The following is a 16,211-nucleotide window of genomic DNA, read 5'->3' as shown; positions in this document are numbered from 1 at the left end:
CTCATGTGGTTAACTCCCCGCTATGGTTTGAATGTGTCCCCCAAAGTTTATGTGTTAAAAAAATTTATCCCCAATACAACAGTGTGGAGAGGTTGGACCTTTAAGAGGTCTTTAGGTCATGAGTGCTCTGCCCTCATAAACGAGTTAATACTATTCTTTCAGGAATGGGTTATTGTGTGAATGGGTTCCTGATTTAAAAAATCAGTTCAGCCTTCTCTCTCTCTCTCTCACACACACACACACACACAGACACACACACTCTGTCTCTCTCATGCATGGACTCTCTTGCCCTTCAGCCTTCTACCATGAGATGACGCAGCACAAAGCCTCTTGCCAGAAGCTGGTGTCATCTTCTCGGACTTCCATACTCCAGAACCGTGAGCCAAATAAATTCCTGTTCATTATAAATTTCTCAGTCTGTGGTATTCTCTTATAGCAGCACAAAATGAACTAAGACACCCCCCACTTCTTGAAATCTCTTCTCAAATGTCATCTTCTCTGTGAGACTTACGCTGACCACATTATTTAGAATCACAACCTATCCACCTTCCTCTTTCCCACACTTCTGACCCTCTCACCCTCCCTACTGTTTACTCATAGGGCTTTTTGTTAAGAGGGATAGTTAAGACTGCCTGTGTGAAGTACCCACCAAATGTGCAATCCTGCCACCTTCTTGAGAGAAGCCCTACAGTCTGGCTGGTGCCCTGGGTGAGAACGAAATAGGCGGGGTGTGGGAGGCCCCTCTTGGCTGCTCAAGCTCTGCTTTCTCACACAGCCTACAACCTCATTATCCACACATGGGAGCACAGGCACTCGCCTCCGGGTACTGTATGAGTCGGCTTGCAAAGAGGAATGCCTGGGAGGCAGACAGGATGCTGAGGCAAAGCTGGCAGCCAGCAGGAGGGGCCAGCCCTCTTCCCTGATGTCATCACATGAAGGCAGCTGTGGGGAGGGCCCGCAGAGCAGGAACTCTAGCTGTGGAACCCCAAAAGAAGCCCAGTTTATGTAGACTCCATGAGTGGGGAAGGATGATTTAGAGCTCACAGAAAGTGCCCAGCCTCCTCCTACCTCCAGGAAAACACTCCTGTTATTGGGGCAAAGTGTCAGTTTGGGATGCATTTGTGCCAGGCCCTGAATGGGAGAGAGCGAGGTGGTCCTGGTCTTTAGGGAGCTCTTGGTTGGGGCAGGGGCAGGGGTGAGAGCAGGCAAGTAAATACTCCCTGTTTTGTATTATTAGTAAGTGCTATGACCGGATAAGCACAGGCACTATGGAAACACACACAGCAAAGAGACCCTGCTCCAGACTTGGCAGGTAGGCCTGGTGGAAGAGGTAACCTCTAATTGATGTCTTGACTCATTTATTCCTTCATTCAACCAGTATTTGGGAGGAATCAGCCATGTGTCAGGAGACATTGTGTCAGGTGCTGGCGATACAATCATGAGTCAACAAATTTTTTTCTTTGATTTTGAGGAACTTAGGGTCTAGGAGAGAAGACGGATGTAACAAGTACACCGAAAACGATGTAAAATTAAAATGTGTTTTTGTTAAATGCCATTAAGAAAAATAATAGGAACTTTAGGTGGAGTGTCTAGGGTAGGGTTCCTCCCATCCCTAAGAAAGAGAGATTCACACCAAGAGCTGTAGGGTGTCCAGAAAGCAGCCATGCAAAGGATGGGCATGGAGAGCATTCCAGGCAGAGACCCTGAGACAGGAGGAGCCTGGGGAACCGAGGAGAAGTAGGGACAGCCTGGAGGTGGTGTTCTTGGCATGACATGGCAATGAGTGGGGAGTCCAGGCCCTTACACATTTGTTCCAAACCCATCCCTCCAGAGCTTCTGGGAAATCTATGCTCAAGCCCTGGTCAGCTTCACACCAATCCTCAGGCCATTGGCCCATAATCCCACATGTCAAATCCTCCTGAAGTGGTCACGCTTTCCTCTGAGTTCTCAGCCTAGAGTTATAACTCATCAGTTCACATCTGTCTCCCCAGCAAGAGTGTCAGGCCTCTCTGTGCAGAGCCCATGGCTTAGACCAGGTGGGTGATCAACAAATGTGTCCAAAGAAGGGAGGAAGGAAGAAAGGAAAGAAAAAAAAAGGGAAGAAGAAAAGAGCTAACTGTTAAACAACAGCATAGATACTTAATACTTGCAAAGGATATATTCAAAAACCTTCGTAAATCTAGATATTTGTAAATATCTGTGTAAAATATATATTTTTGTTACAAAACTTTTTCTTTTTCTTCTTCTTCTTTTTTTTTTTTTTTTTTGAGACGAAGTCTCGCTCTGTTGCCAGGCTGGAGTGCAGTGGCACGTTCTTGGCTCACTGCAACCTCCGCCTCCCGGCTTCAAGCAATTCTCCTGCCTCAGCCTCCCGAGTAGCTGGGATTACAGGCATGTGCCACCACATCCAGCTAATTTTTGTATTTTTTGTAGGCACGGGGTTTCACCATGTTGGCCAGGATGGTCTTGAACTCATGATCTCGTGATCCGTCCGCCTCAGCCTCCCAGAGTGCTGGGATTACAGGAACTTTTTCTTTTTAAGTGCCTTTGCTTTCCTAGTCTTCATTGGTTTTTCTTTCCTTCAATCACCGGCATTAGCTCTTGGATTTCTTTTTTTAGGACCGTGATTCACAGAGAAGCCATTTTTGGTACTTTTTAAGGAATCACATCATAAGCATTAACTTGTAAACCTCAAAAGCCATGCTGAGATCTGGATGGTGGAGTTCCCAAATCCAGTCAGTAGCAAAACAAATGGTTTTCAAAAACCAAATTAATGATTCTGCAAAATGACAAATTACTATGTGTCATAGACCTCAGGGATCCCCAGTGAATAGTGAAAACGGAGAATGGTAAAGCCAGGAATGCTAATGGCATCTGCGTTCACCTGTGAGGTGTGAGGGGGCCTCTGGGAAAGACTTGGCAACTAGTTCTTCTCTCCAGATGCAGCTTGCTCTCGCTCACACTGAGCCACAGGTTTAGCTAAGTACTTGGTTACTAAGGAAACCCAAGTTGTCAGTCCCGAGCCATATGGGAATAATAGTGATTTATTTAGGAAAAGCAAGGTTTGTCACTTTAAGCTTACTGCTACAAAATTGCTTTTTGATTACCTCCCTCCTTATTGCATTGTCTTGTCACAATAAACTACAGAAACAAGTGGCAAGGTTAATAATTATGGGCTCCGTTCTTGTCACTCTCAGGGCCCAGCAAGGTCACAACTGCAGCCTGAGTGTAGCTGGCAGGCTTCTTCAAACTCCTCTGGAGAAGAGGGCTTCCCAGAGCCTCCTGACTTTACACTGCCCCAGGACACTTCTGGTGCCACAGAACTCCTAAAAATCAGCCTTTCCAGTTCTTCTTCTTGTCCTCCTTTTTTTTTAACCTGATATAATCTCTTACATTGTTTATTTCAATTTTTCCCTCTAGTCCTCCCAGTTCTGAATGCACCCATCCTCCAGACCCAATCAAATGCCATTTCTTCTCTGATTGAAGTCCTCCACTCAGGCCCACAGTTTGCACTCTCTGTCAAGACAGCTTATTGAGTAACTACCAGGTGCCCTGCACTATGCTAGACTTTTCACATAAGTTACCTCATTTTGCCTTCACAACCAACTACAAGTTGGACATTGCTGGGTGTGCCCCGGCTTTGTGTCTCACCCAAATTCATATGTTGAATTTGCACTGGCTTTGTGACCCCTGCAAATTCTAACCCCGAAGTGGTTATTAGGGATGGGGCCTTTAGGAGGTGATTAGATCAGGAAGGTGGAGCCCTCTTAAATGGGATTAGTGCCCTTATATAAGAGGCCACAGAGAGACCCTCACTCTTTTCTGCCTTGTGATGTGACATAGACAAGACCTCGGGGATGCCCTATGGGACCTATGAGCAAGGAAGTGGATGCTCACCAGATACCAGATTTACTAGCTCCTTGATCTTGGACTTTCCAGCCTCCAGAACTGTGCAAAATAAATCTCTGTGGTTTATAACCTACACAATTTAGAATCTACACTGTTTTGTTATAGCAGCATGAGTAGACCAAGACAGACATCATTACTACATTTGCTTTACACTCAAAGCAAACAGCATGCAGGGAGTGGGGTTCCTTGCCCCTGACCATAGTTTCATAAGTGGAGACACCAAATTGGACCATCCAGCATGGTCAGGTCCCTTCCACTACTCCTTTCTCTCTATCTATAAACTTCCTCCACAGGAAGCCCTTTCTTGGCTGCCTCCCTTTCTGTCCTGGTTGCTCCCGAAAGGGTGTACTCAAGAGCACTCCTCGGTCTTCATCGGACAGTCCACCAGCAGCCTCTGACACGACAAAAGCCCTTCCTCAGTTGCCTTCCAGGACATCTCACTGTGATTGTCCTCCCACTGCACTGACTGTCCTGCTCTGTCTCCTTTGCTAGTTTCTCCTCAATTCCTGGACTCCTGCAGGTTGAAGTGCTCTCCAACACAATACTCCATCCTCTTTCCTGTCCCCACATGCTCTCTTGTTGATCTCATCCAGTCTTATAACTTTTGTTGCCCTTTATGTCCTGGTGACTCTCCTAACCCCAGCCCCCACCATTTACAATTACAAACAAATTTTTTTAGAGACAGAGTCTTGTTACGTTAGTCTTGAACTCCTGTCCTCAAGCGATCCTCCTTCCTTGGCCCCCCAAAGTGCTGGAATTATAAGTGTGCGCCTGGCTTCCCTTCTGTCCTTGCATATAGTAATTGTGTACAATATAATTTTACATATAATCTAATTTCACATATAGTAAACTGTGCAAACATTATAATCTTAAGGCTCTTATACTACATGATTACAAAACATATGTAACCATCACCCAGATCAAGAATGAACATTGCTATTACTCTGGAAAGTTCCCTTGTGCCCCTTTGTAGTCAGCAGCACCCCTCCCATAGGGGACTCTTTTACAATGAGTTTTACCTGTTCTTGAATTTCTTGTGTATATTCTTTTTGTGTTATTTGTTATCTAAAAACTACTTCACTAGACCTTAAAAATTATGGATAATTTCAAACACATACAGAAGTATAAAAGATGGTATTATAAATATACATGCTCTAGCACTCTCTTCAACTTTCCCCTCTTTCAAATAGAGTGTTTAGAAGCAAATCCTAAACATAACACTGTTTGAACTATAGATATTTTAATATATTTTTTAAAGATTAGGATGTTTTTTATTAAATGTAATCACATACCACTATCACACCTAATAAAATGGCAATAGCTTCTCAGTGTTATCAAATATCTCTAGTCAGTGGTATGGTTTGAATTGGGACCCAAATGGTGTTTATATACAACATTCAGTTGACATATAGCTCTTCTGTCTCTAAATGTGTGAATACCTTTGTTTTATTTTATTGCAATTTGTTTGTTGAAGAAACAGGGTTGTTTGTGCTAGGAGCTTGTCACATTCTGGATTTTGTTGACTGTATCCACCTAGTGTCTTTAAACGTGTTCCTCTGTCTCCTGTATTTCCTATAAATTAGTGAGCAGATCTGGAGATTTGATTAGAACAAGTTTTTATATTTTGGCAAAGTACTTTATAGCTGGTGTCTGATAGGAAACACGCTATGTCCAGTTAGTGGCTTTGTGATGCTATTGATGATTACTGCCTAGGGTCAATATTTCATCAGGGGGTAACAAAATGGTGATCATCTAACTCTATTATTCTTTCTTAGTTTATCAGAATACTTCCCTCATCAACTATATGATTACCTGGAAGTGCAATTCAAAAAGGAAAGGCAGTTTAAATGCTTAATTATTTTCTCTTGTTTCCCAGTTTTTGAATAATGAGTTTATTCTTTAGCATCCTCAAAGGGACCAATGATATATTTTTCAGTTTCATTATGAAGGCATTGATTTGCAAGCATATTATGTGCATGTCAACCCATTACAGTTAATGTTCTTGTTGAATGAATTATTCCATCTTTGGCTGGTGTAAACCTCTTCACGCTGGCTGAGTTGATGACCCTTACATTTTTATCTTTATTTGAGGTCTCTCCCCTAAACTCTAGATTTACATGACCAACTCCCTATCTAACATTTTAAGATAAGGCACCCCAAACTTAATATTTACCAAGTCAAACACTGGATCCCCAAATTCCTGGCACTGAAGACCTCCCAATCTTATTCAGTGGCAACTGCATCTTCCCGGTTGCTTGAACCAGAATCTTGGAGCTATCCTTGGCTCTCCTTTTCCTCTCACACCCAAAATCCAGCACATACTGCTGGTTCTGTTTTCAAAATATATCAACAGTCAAATCACTTTTAACCAGCTCTACTGCTGCCGCCCTGAACTAAACTTTCAGCACCTCTCACCTGAATTAAGTCCATAATCTCCTGTTTCCCTCGACTCCACTCTTTCTCCCTACAGTCTTCTCAGTAAACAGCCTTCGTGGTGCTGTTCAAATAAAGCCATATCATAAAACTCTTAGGATCAACACTGTTAAGGCCTTCCTGTCTCATTTGGAGAAATAATAAAAGTCCTTAATATGTCTAGAGGGCCTTAAGGTTCTATTCAACTCCAATAGACCGCACTACCTTGGTCTTAGGTACCCAATATTTCCCCTCCTCACTCTACTGCACCCCTTCTTATCTCACTCAGATCTTCTCTACCCCATACCACCTTACCTGCATGACCCTAACCACATGCCTGCCTGCCTCCAATCCACAGTACCCTCCCCACTGCACTCTACTCCACCCTACCCCACCACACTGCATGTACACTGGTCTCCCTCTAGCTTCTTGACTGCTCCTGGCACGTGCTCACTTCAGAGCCTTTGCGCTTGCTGTTCCTCTTCCTAAAAATATCCTAAAGGTGCATATGCCCTCACCTCTTTCATTGTCTTGCTCAAACCTTTTCTTTGCAGTGAGACCTTTTCTAGCCACCCTTTTAAAAATTGCAATCCTCCCACTCCAGCAGTCCTGATTCCTCCATGACTTAATTTTTTTCCATAGCACTTATCGTCATGTAATAGAGTATAGAGTTTACTCATTTATTTTTTAATTTTATTTTGAATTATGTTCACTGTCAGATCTTTAGGCCCTAAATAGAGTCTGGAAGATAGCGTGCATTTAATACAAGTGTGCTCACTGCAGGAATACAGGAAGGTGTCTTGTTTGTCTGTCTCTCTCTGGTAGAATGTAATCTCCATAAGGGCAGGGGTTCATTTCTTTGGTTTCCTGCCTTTGGACTTGAACTGAAACAGTAGCCCTTTCTGGGTCTTGAACAAACTGACCATCAGCCTGGAACCACGCCATTGGTTCCCCTGGATCTCCGTTGACTGCAGATCCTGGAATTTGTCAAGCTCCAAAATTGCATGAGCCAATTCCTGGTTCCTACACCTGGCATGTAGTAGTTACTTAATAAATATCTGTTGAATGACTCTTAGTCTTCAGCATAGTGTCAAATTCATGGCAGGTGTCCTCAATATGGGTTAACTGTCTTTCTGCCTGTTTCCTGAAGTCCCCTGTCTAAATCCAGGGTGGAGGCCAACACTACCCTGAGCAGTAAGAAGCATGTGGTGTGGGAGACAGAGCACTGGGCATAAGATCAAGACACTGTCTGAGTCCAAGGCCCACCATTTTACCATGGGACCCTAGGTATGCCACTTAACTTTTCTAGGCCTCAGTTTTATCACTGCAAAATGGAATAATAATAATCTCCCCAGGAACAAACTCCCAAGGGTATTAAGGGAAAGAGCAAAGATGTGTCAAAGTGCCTTGCAAACTTTAAATTCTACTCCTGTGCTTTGGACCCTTTCCGCTCCCTGTAAGGGCGTTCCTTCTTCCGTTCCTTCAGCACACAGACAAACTCCAGACCTCCTCATTATTTTAAAGATCTGTCCTAACCCCACATTGGACCACCCAGATTATTCTTCTGTACCCCTACTTTCTGTCTCTTATTTCTCATCTCCCACTCATCCTCAGAGTTGGGGCCAGAAGGCTTCTCCCCTGCCAATCTGCTTGATTAAATCTAATGGATTTTTTTCAATGTTGAACTCTGCCATGTTTGACTGTGTTGACCAGGCCTTTGAGAAAGTTTGCGTTCCTTTATTTCAATGATCATACTCCACTGATTCTTCTTTCACCTTTTAAAACTCCTTCTCACTCTCCATACGAGATTTCTTTTCTGCTTACCCTCAAAATACTAAGGATTACTCTGATTCTGTCCCTAGCTCCTTCTCTTTCCATCCTATGCTTGTCCTATATTTCATCCTATACTTGTCCTTGGTAAGTTCTTTGCCCTAAAGGCTCTAGTTACTGTTTCTCTGCTGATGTGTCTCAGATCTGCATCTAACACTGATGCTTTTCTGAGCTTCAGACCCCATAAAACTCTACGGCAGAATGCCAACATGGGCTAGCTTAGGCAAATACTAACAGAAAGCACTGGCACACAAAGCTAGCCTAGGAAAGGGCAGGGACAGAGCTGGATCCTGTGACAGCTAGAATTAGGGATGTGAGCACTGTCAGGACATGGCTTGTCTTTCATGTTGGCTCCATTCTCTCAGTCTGGCTTCAGGACTTTCTGGCAGCCCAGAAAATCTTCAGGCTCACAACTTTTATAAAAAGGAATGAAAGAGGCTCCCTTGACCTGGTTAGAAAATCCTGGTGAAGAATGCAGTGGGGCTTGTCTTGGTTCAAGGGCCTATCTCTTCATGAATTAATCTAGGCAGAGCCTCAGACAAAGATATCAGCTTCCATTGAGATCATTTATTTAGAACAATATCTGAAAACAGAGGGGCTGCAGGAAGGGATTCTGGGATACAAAATGACAAATGTCCATTAAGGAGCCCTATGCTCAATGCTTAACTGTCTACTAGTATCCTATGGAAAACACCTTCCAAACTGTATTCATCCACCCACCCCCACCACCTCATCGAATGACATCACCCTTTCAGTGCTCCTCAAATCAGAGGCTTAGAACTCATCACGGATGCCTCCTTCTCCCTCATGCTTAATGTTTGACTGGTCCTCAAGCCCTATTATTTTATTTTTTAAATGGTTCTGGATCCCTTCCCACTCTCTGTCTTTCATCTTTGTGACTCTTATTTTAGTTTTGAGCCCCCGTTCCTTTATCCCAAAACAATTGTCACTGATCTTAACTGGTCTCCTTGTCTCCAGTTTGCTCCCTGTATCACCCAGGGTTCACTGAAACAAGTGCCATAGAAACAAAAACTACCCTAGGTTTTCCTCAAAGGATATTTAAACAGAGAGAGCATAATTAAGGATAAGGATTATGTTGGACCATGTTTTCCTGGAGGATTGCACTATGTGGGAGGCATCTAGAAAGGTGGGTGCAGATAAAACAGAGAGAATTCTCACAATAGGTGGTGCAAAACGGTTCATTTTATGTGTCAATTTGACTGGGTGAGGGATGCCCAGATAACTGGTTGTGTTTATGGGTGTGTTTATGACGGTGTTTTTGGAAGACATTAACATTTGAAATTGGTAGACTGAGAAGGTAGATTGCCCTCCTTAATGTGGGTGGGCCTCATCCAATCAGTTGAAGGTCCAAATAGAGCAAAAAGACTGAATTAGAGGAAACTCTTCCTGCCTGACTGCCTTCCAGCTGGAACACTGCTTTTTTTCTGCCTCTGGACTTGAACGAAAATGGTAGCTCTTCCTGGATCTTGAGCAAACTGGCCATCAGCTTGGAACTAAGGCTTCTCCCTGCCCCTTCACCTCTCTGCTGAGACAGAAGACTGCTTCTGGTCCAAGAACATGGCAGAACTCCTTTAGGAGAGACTAGAGAGTTTAGTGGGGGGACTAAATGGGGAATAAATGAAATAAGCCTTGAGAAAAGGAGAAATGCTCTCTCTTAGATCCTTTCCTTGGGGCTGGTATTTGTTACGAGCCTTGCAGGAAATAGTATTTAACTAAAGAGATTATTTAATAATTGAATTGAATGGAGCTGTGGGCAAGGTTAAACAAGCCAAAAAGTCATGCTGATGCACTCAGGGGTTAGCAACGGTTGAAAGTCATTATTTCCCCTGTGCCTTGCAGCAAAAGAAAAGATAGTGGTGTTACTGGAGCCCAGGAAGAAGATCACCTGGCAGGAGTTATAGCCATAGAGGGATGCAGAAACTGCCAGAAATTCAGTGCTGAAATCTGGAGGAAGTGGGGCAGAAACGCCCGCTCGTTTCTCCTCTTGCCTTGGATCTTCTGCCAGTGGCATTGACTGATCCAGCTGGGAGCTGAAGGATAGGGAACCCTGGTGCTGCTCTGCTTGGAGGTCGGCCTCATGGCAGAAATGGCAGATGGTGCAGCTGGCGAGTGGAGAATAACCAGCACAGAGCTGGGGCTGGTAGAAAAGCCTAAGTCTACCTCCAGTTGGAACTTCCCTCCCCCTCTTCCCCTCTCTTGGAGCACAGACAGATTTGCAGAAGGAGGAAATGCTATCCAGCTTAGGTGATCAACTCTATGCCAGAGGGAGAAGCACTCTCTTTTTTTGGTATTGGACTTGGCAAGGCTCTTCTTGCTGTGGAAATGATGAGATCTAGAGGTCTAAGACTGGGAGGAAGTCAAGGGAATGGCCCAAGGAGCAGTTTATTGCCCAAATTCCTGTCTGGCTTTTAAGCTGAAGGAACAAAAGAAGTTTCTCAGGCTTTATATGGACAACCAGATAGGGCTCTGGGACTGAAGACCTGACTAATAGCAGACATCACATTTTCCTAGAAGATTATTCACCTTGGACCAGGGCAGAGGTGGTATGATGGAGAAGGGGGTTGGAACTCAGTGGCCATTCTACCTTCCTTCTAGTGCGCTTTTCTGTACTGCAGCATCTCAAAAGATAAAACTTGCCTATCTCAGATTTTCTTGCAATTGGGGTTCTAGCTGTCTTTGGAGTTTGGCCAATCAGATTTGCTCCTGTTAGATTTAGAAGAAGTGAGAGAAGCCTTGCTTTTGCTACTTCTGCTGGAAACCATAGTTGCAAAGGCTTGATTTTTTTCTTTTTCTTTTTTTTTTTTTTTTTTTTGCAGTAGCATTAGCAGAGGTTCCACTGTCCACCAAACAGCATAATGGGTGTTGGATGGTGGATGTCAGGCAGCAAGTCAGCTGGTGTGGGTTGTGATAGGCACAATGTGGCCAAACACCTGGCAGTAATAATAGTTGCCTCCTGATAGTGGCAGCTTCCTCATCGCATACCTTCCTGACCATGACCATGAAGATGGATTAGAGCTGGTGGCTTCTGGATGGTAGAAGAGATAGCAGCTTTCTTGGGGCCTGTGATATGGCTTTGGGAGTTTATTCCTGAACAACCAAACCTTGAACTTGTCCTCAGCACTCAAAACCCTCATGGCCATTTAATCAGTGTAATAAATTCCATTTTTATCTCAACTAGCTAGGGAATATATTGTCCTCTGCAGCTGGATGTTAAATAAAAGAAGTGTCCACAGCAATACTAATACTAGATAACATTGAGTGCTTACTATGTGCCAAGTACTCCAAGCATGTTCCATGAATTATTTCTTCATTCAATTCTCATGACAACCCTGTAAGTTAGGTGTGATATTATATTGACTCTCAAGTTGTAAATCTGAGATCCAGAGATTCAATAACTCACCCACCATCACCAGAAAGAAATGGTGGGAATAGGTATGAAATGCGTTCTCGTTCTAATGCCTAGGTTATTTAACCTTTGTTCCATGAGGCAGGTTGGCTGAGGATTCTGGAATCCCAGAACTCAGAAATCATATCCTTTTCTTTTTTTTTGAGGTCTACTTAATAGCACCCAAAGATAAAACAGGGTTCTAGAGACATTGTGCATCTCATACAAGGTCATGTGCATAGTAAGTGGCTGAGCTGGGATTCAAACACTTCTCCTTGACTTCAAAACCTATGTTGCTGCCCACTTCACAGTCTGTTGCTGCGGCCTCATCACAGCCCTTCAAATCTGAGAAAACCACTTTCTTATCTCTGTGACTTCTCTTCTGCAAGTTAAGCATGCTGAGGACTCTCAAGCTGCACCTCTGAGTCCTCTCTCCACTAGGTCACCCTCCCCTGTTTGTGAATGTCCCTCTTCAAGTACGTCACCCGGGACAGATCACAGAACTCTCCGTGTGGTCTGACAAGCCCAGCGAAACCCCCAGCATGAAAGCTCTTACTCTCCACCAGACTCGAAGTTGAGAGGAACAAATCTCTCTCCTCCTGCTACCTTCCCCCACATGTCTTTCCCAAGGGACCCCTTCACTTTTCCTCTAAGGAAGACATGACATATATATTTCTACACAAATTAAGAGCTTTTTTTTTCTTTTCTTTTCTTTTTTTTTTGCCAGACCATTTTATGGAGGAGGGTGTGTTCAGTCTCCCTTCTGCTCCAGAGCTGGAGTGGACTTTTGAGGAGCTATTTATGGACAGAATGCTAATTACTTAACTACAAATATGTAAATACTTTGAGAATAAATTCATCACAATATATTAGGCATCACATTGTAATTAAGCCCAATTAGGTATTATTAGCAGTATTAATGTCATGTTGCTCATGCCTGTCCCTAATGAATATATTAACCCAGCCTTGCTGCCACCATCCATGTGGGTGCATTACGATGATGGTGATAACAGACACATAATTAGAGCATTATTGCTTTGCTTGCAAATTGTGACGAGAAATAAGTCAATGTCTTTGGAATCTGAACGACTGCTGTGGATATGTTCGAGGTGGCCTGGGGGTTGTGTGATCTGGAAATAAGAGTTAACATCTTGGCATCTCAGTTTGTAGCCCTTGAAAGAGAAAGGCTTCTGGTTTTCCTTCATGGATTAAAGTAAACAAAATGGAAATGAGACCCGGTGCAGGGAGCCACCAGGAAAGCGCTTGGCATACCAGGGTGCTGCGTTTATTGTTCCAAATCACTGCAGAGGAGAGGAGTTAGGTTTGGACCGTGGAAACAGAAGGGGAGTGGAAAGTGAGGTGAGATACAAGCTTGCAGAAGGTCAAAGTCCAAGGCAGAGGGAAGAAAATGACCGTCTGCTCTCTCTGTTCCAACAACAACCCTACCAGGTTGTTGAGCCTGGATCATGCAAACTAGGAAACATCTCAGAAATGTTAAGTAAAGGTACCCAAGGTCACAAAGAGGCAGGATTTGGACTCAGTCTGTCTGACAATAGGTTATAAAAGAGTGCAAGGCAGGGCGCTAAAAAATGTAGAGCCAAGCAGATGTGTGATGTGGCAAGTATTTATTCACTAAGCTTGTAGTAAGCACGTTCTGTGAACCCTTGCTCTGAGTTAGGTGATTTCTATGTATACACCCATCCAAAATACATGCAAAATATTTACCTCCAGAAGGATGAGAGAAAGACCTGATGGACCAAGGGAGAACAAAGGGAATCATACAGTTAAATCTTTTACCCATGACTTGGGGCTGGGTTGGGAGATCTTTGGTGTTATAGAGCCAAGTTTTGAGTATTGATGGTGAGGTGGAGAATATTACTGGAGCCAGCAAGATGGCTGTGGCTAACAGGGAAAGAACCTAGCAAGAAAGGTAGATGGGACAGCTGTGAAATTCTTTTCTGTGAAATTCTTTTAACAACAGCAACAAAATTGTTGACTATAAAAAGTGGAAGATGTCTTAGATATAATCCTTAGATGTATTCCTTTGACTAATGAAATAACTCTCAGAGTATCAATCAGGGTCCTGAGAATAAAACCACTCCAGGAATGTCTTTCTATACAGGAGATGATTACATAGGAAATGATAAAACTGAGAATCCAAATAGGATGGAGAACCAACCTACAGACTGGTAAAAGTAGTTAGTGGCTACTTTCCTTAGGGCTGGAGGGCCAACAGGAGGAGGTGTTATCACAAGCCAGAAGCCAGGCCCACCTAATAGGAGCTAGCAGCTTAGGACCCTGGAAACTTCAGAATTCTGAGAACCCAGCAAGATCTGGAGCTGTGGTGCATACACAGTGGCTACGAATACAGCAGCACCCGAGACACAGTGGCTACAAGACACAGCACCTGAGGGAGAGCAAGAGAAGAAAAACACCCTGGGTTCTCCCCTTCTCCCACTGTCCAGTCTTGTAGTTGGGCGTTTGGATGGCTACACCTACTGGGAAGCCAGTAGGCAAAGGAGCCTGGGAAATGTAGTTCCTGACATAGAGAAAGGAGAAGAGAAGAGAGAGATGTAAGAGGAGCCTGATAGTATATGGGAAGAGTTGGGAATAGAGTTCACGTTGCTTGACTTCCAGTACAGTATACTTTGCATTGAAATGAGAGTGGTTTATTCATTAGGAGAGATTCTCATTAAGAGGTGATAGGAAAACAATGGTAATGGATGATGGTCTAGCTTATATTTTCATATTTCCTTATAGTTTACCAGGAACTTTCCTATCAAATATTTTATTTAATCCTTTCAAATCTTGTGAGATAAACACCATTAGTCCTATTGTATAGGCAAGGAAATGGAAGCTAAGAGAGGCTTAGAGAGTCTTATGGTTTCATACTTCTTAAGTAGCAGAGCCAGGATTTGACCCTAGATGTATCTTACTCCAAGTACAAGGAACTCCTGGGGAGATTGGAGGAGATGCTAAGACCCAGGGGCCCCTGAGTTTTCATAAACATGGGGCTGGAAGCTGAGCTGGTAAAGATAAATGCACACTGCCCTTCTGCCAAAGGAAGCTTTCTGCAAGGTTGATCCGATAGGCTCCTCTCATTTACATGGGGTCAGGAGGGTGCTGGAGGCCCCAGAGCTGATATGCTGGCTCTTAAGAATTCACCCTAACATCTATCTCCATAATATACTGCAATTTTCAAAGAATGATCACAAAGAATTATATTTCAGTTTTTCTACCATCCCTAGAGGCAAAAAGACTGGGGGCAATTGTCCCTTTTTGATAGATGGTGGAACAGGCTCAGAAAGATGAAATGACTTATCTTGGCCTCCTCACTTAATATCCCTCTTGCAACTTATGTTCAGCTAAACTTATGTCTACTCTCCAAACAAATAGCACCCGTCATGACTTTGCATTTGCTCTTTCCTCTGCCTAGAATAAACTTCTCCCCAAAGAACCTCCCCAAGTAGAGTTTGTTGATTCCTCCTTCAACCCCCATAACAATTTTTTGTTGCCTCTCAATTTTTTCCTGTATTTCTAGGTGATTATTTGCTTACTTGTCAATCTCCTGTAGCAGACTGGGAACCCTTTAATGACAAAGACTAGGTCTTACTCATCTCTGTCTCCCTACATTTTGCTGAATGCTGAATAAATGAATAAATGCATATATACATATATGTATAACTGATACTCAAAGCCAGTTCTCTTGGGTCCTTCTTGCCACTGGTCTCTGTACTGAGGAGGCACTTTAGGAAGCAGAGGAAGAAGCCATTGACCAAGGAGTGTGATTGAGGCTGACATAATGGATTTTATAGAGTTATAAGGCTTTTTCTCCTATTTTAACAAGAGAGATCCTGCAGGGAATTAAATTCTCTTGCTTAAGAGAAAAAATGTTTAGTTTTGCTGAATTAGCTATTCGTTATCAATTAAACTAAAGGGCTTTCTTTGAACATGGAAACTCTTGGACTTTCTATTTTGCAGCAAAGCTATAAGAGAGGATAAGAGAATAGGGAAGGGGCAGAGGGTCTCAGGCACAGGAGACAGTTGCAGAATTGCACAGTGCCTTGGTGTGGCGGGGTATTGGGCTGGGAGAGTCGCTGCAGCTGAGCTCAGTCAGCCAGAACTGAGTCTTCCCTTCCAATAGAGTACAGGGACCACCTAGTGTTTCTAGGTGGGGTCCAGCCCTGAGAAGTGTAAGAGCAAGAGTTAAAGGGATTGGGATAGCTTCACTGTGTGAGAGAACCCAGCACTTCTACTCTCCTCTCATTTTCTAGTTGAGGAAATAGGGGCTTCAAGTGGCAGTACAATTCCCTCAAGGGTGCAGTGAGTCAGTGTCAGAGCAGAACTCACTCATTGCTTGCTACTTTCCCTATTTAACATCTAAGCATTTCCCTGTGCCTAGGCCACTGCACTAAGTAGCATCTGTGGCTCTTGCCTTCCCAGGACCCATTTTTTCCCCCTAGCAGCAGCACCTCAATTGATTCATGGTTACATAGGAAGTGGAAAAGCTGAGAAGTCAAATGGGACGGAGAGGCAACCTATAGACTGGCAAAAGCAGGTAGCTGCTACTTTCCTTAGGGCTGGAGGGCCAACAGGAGGAGGAAGAGTTAGCCTGTTCTGCACTGGATATTGCTAGGCAACCAGATTCTCTTCC

General features: G+C 43.6%; 1 protein-coding gene across 1 annotated transcript in view; it reads left to right on the top strand.

The window, feature by feature from the left end:
* OMA1 (OMA1 zinc metallopeptidase) overlaps window positions 1-16,211 on the top strand; it is a 288,829-nt gene that overhangs the window by 111,947 nt on the left and 160,671 nt on the right. The gene's annotated exons all lie outside the window — the stretch shown is intronic.

The sequence above is a fragment of the Papio anubis genome, chromosome 1 (assembly GCF_008728515.1).
Source record: "Papio anubis isolate 15944 chromosome 1, Panubis1.0, whole genome shotgun sequence".
Lineage (NCBI taxonomy): Eukaryota > Metazoa > Chordata > Mammalia > Primates > Cercopithecidae > Papio > Papio anubis.
This window is presented reverse-complemented; position numbering and strand designations above follow the sequence as displayed.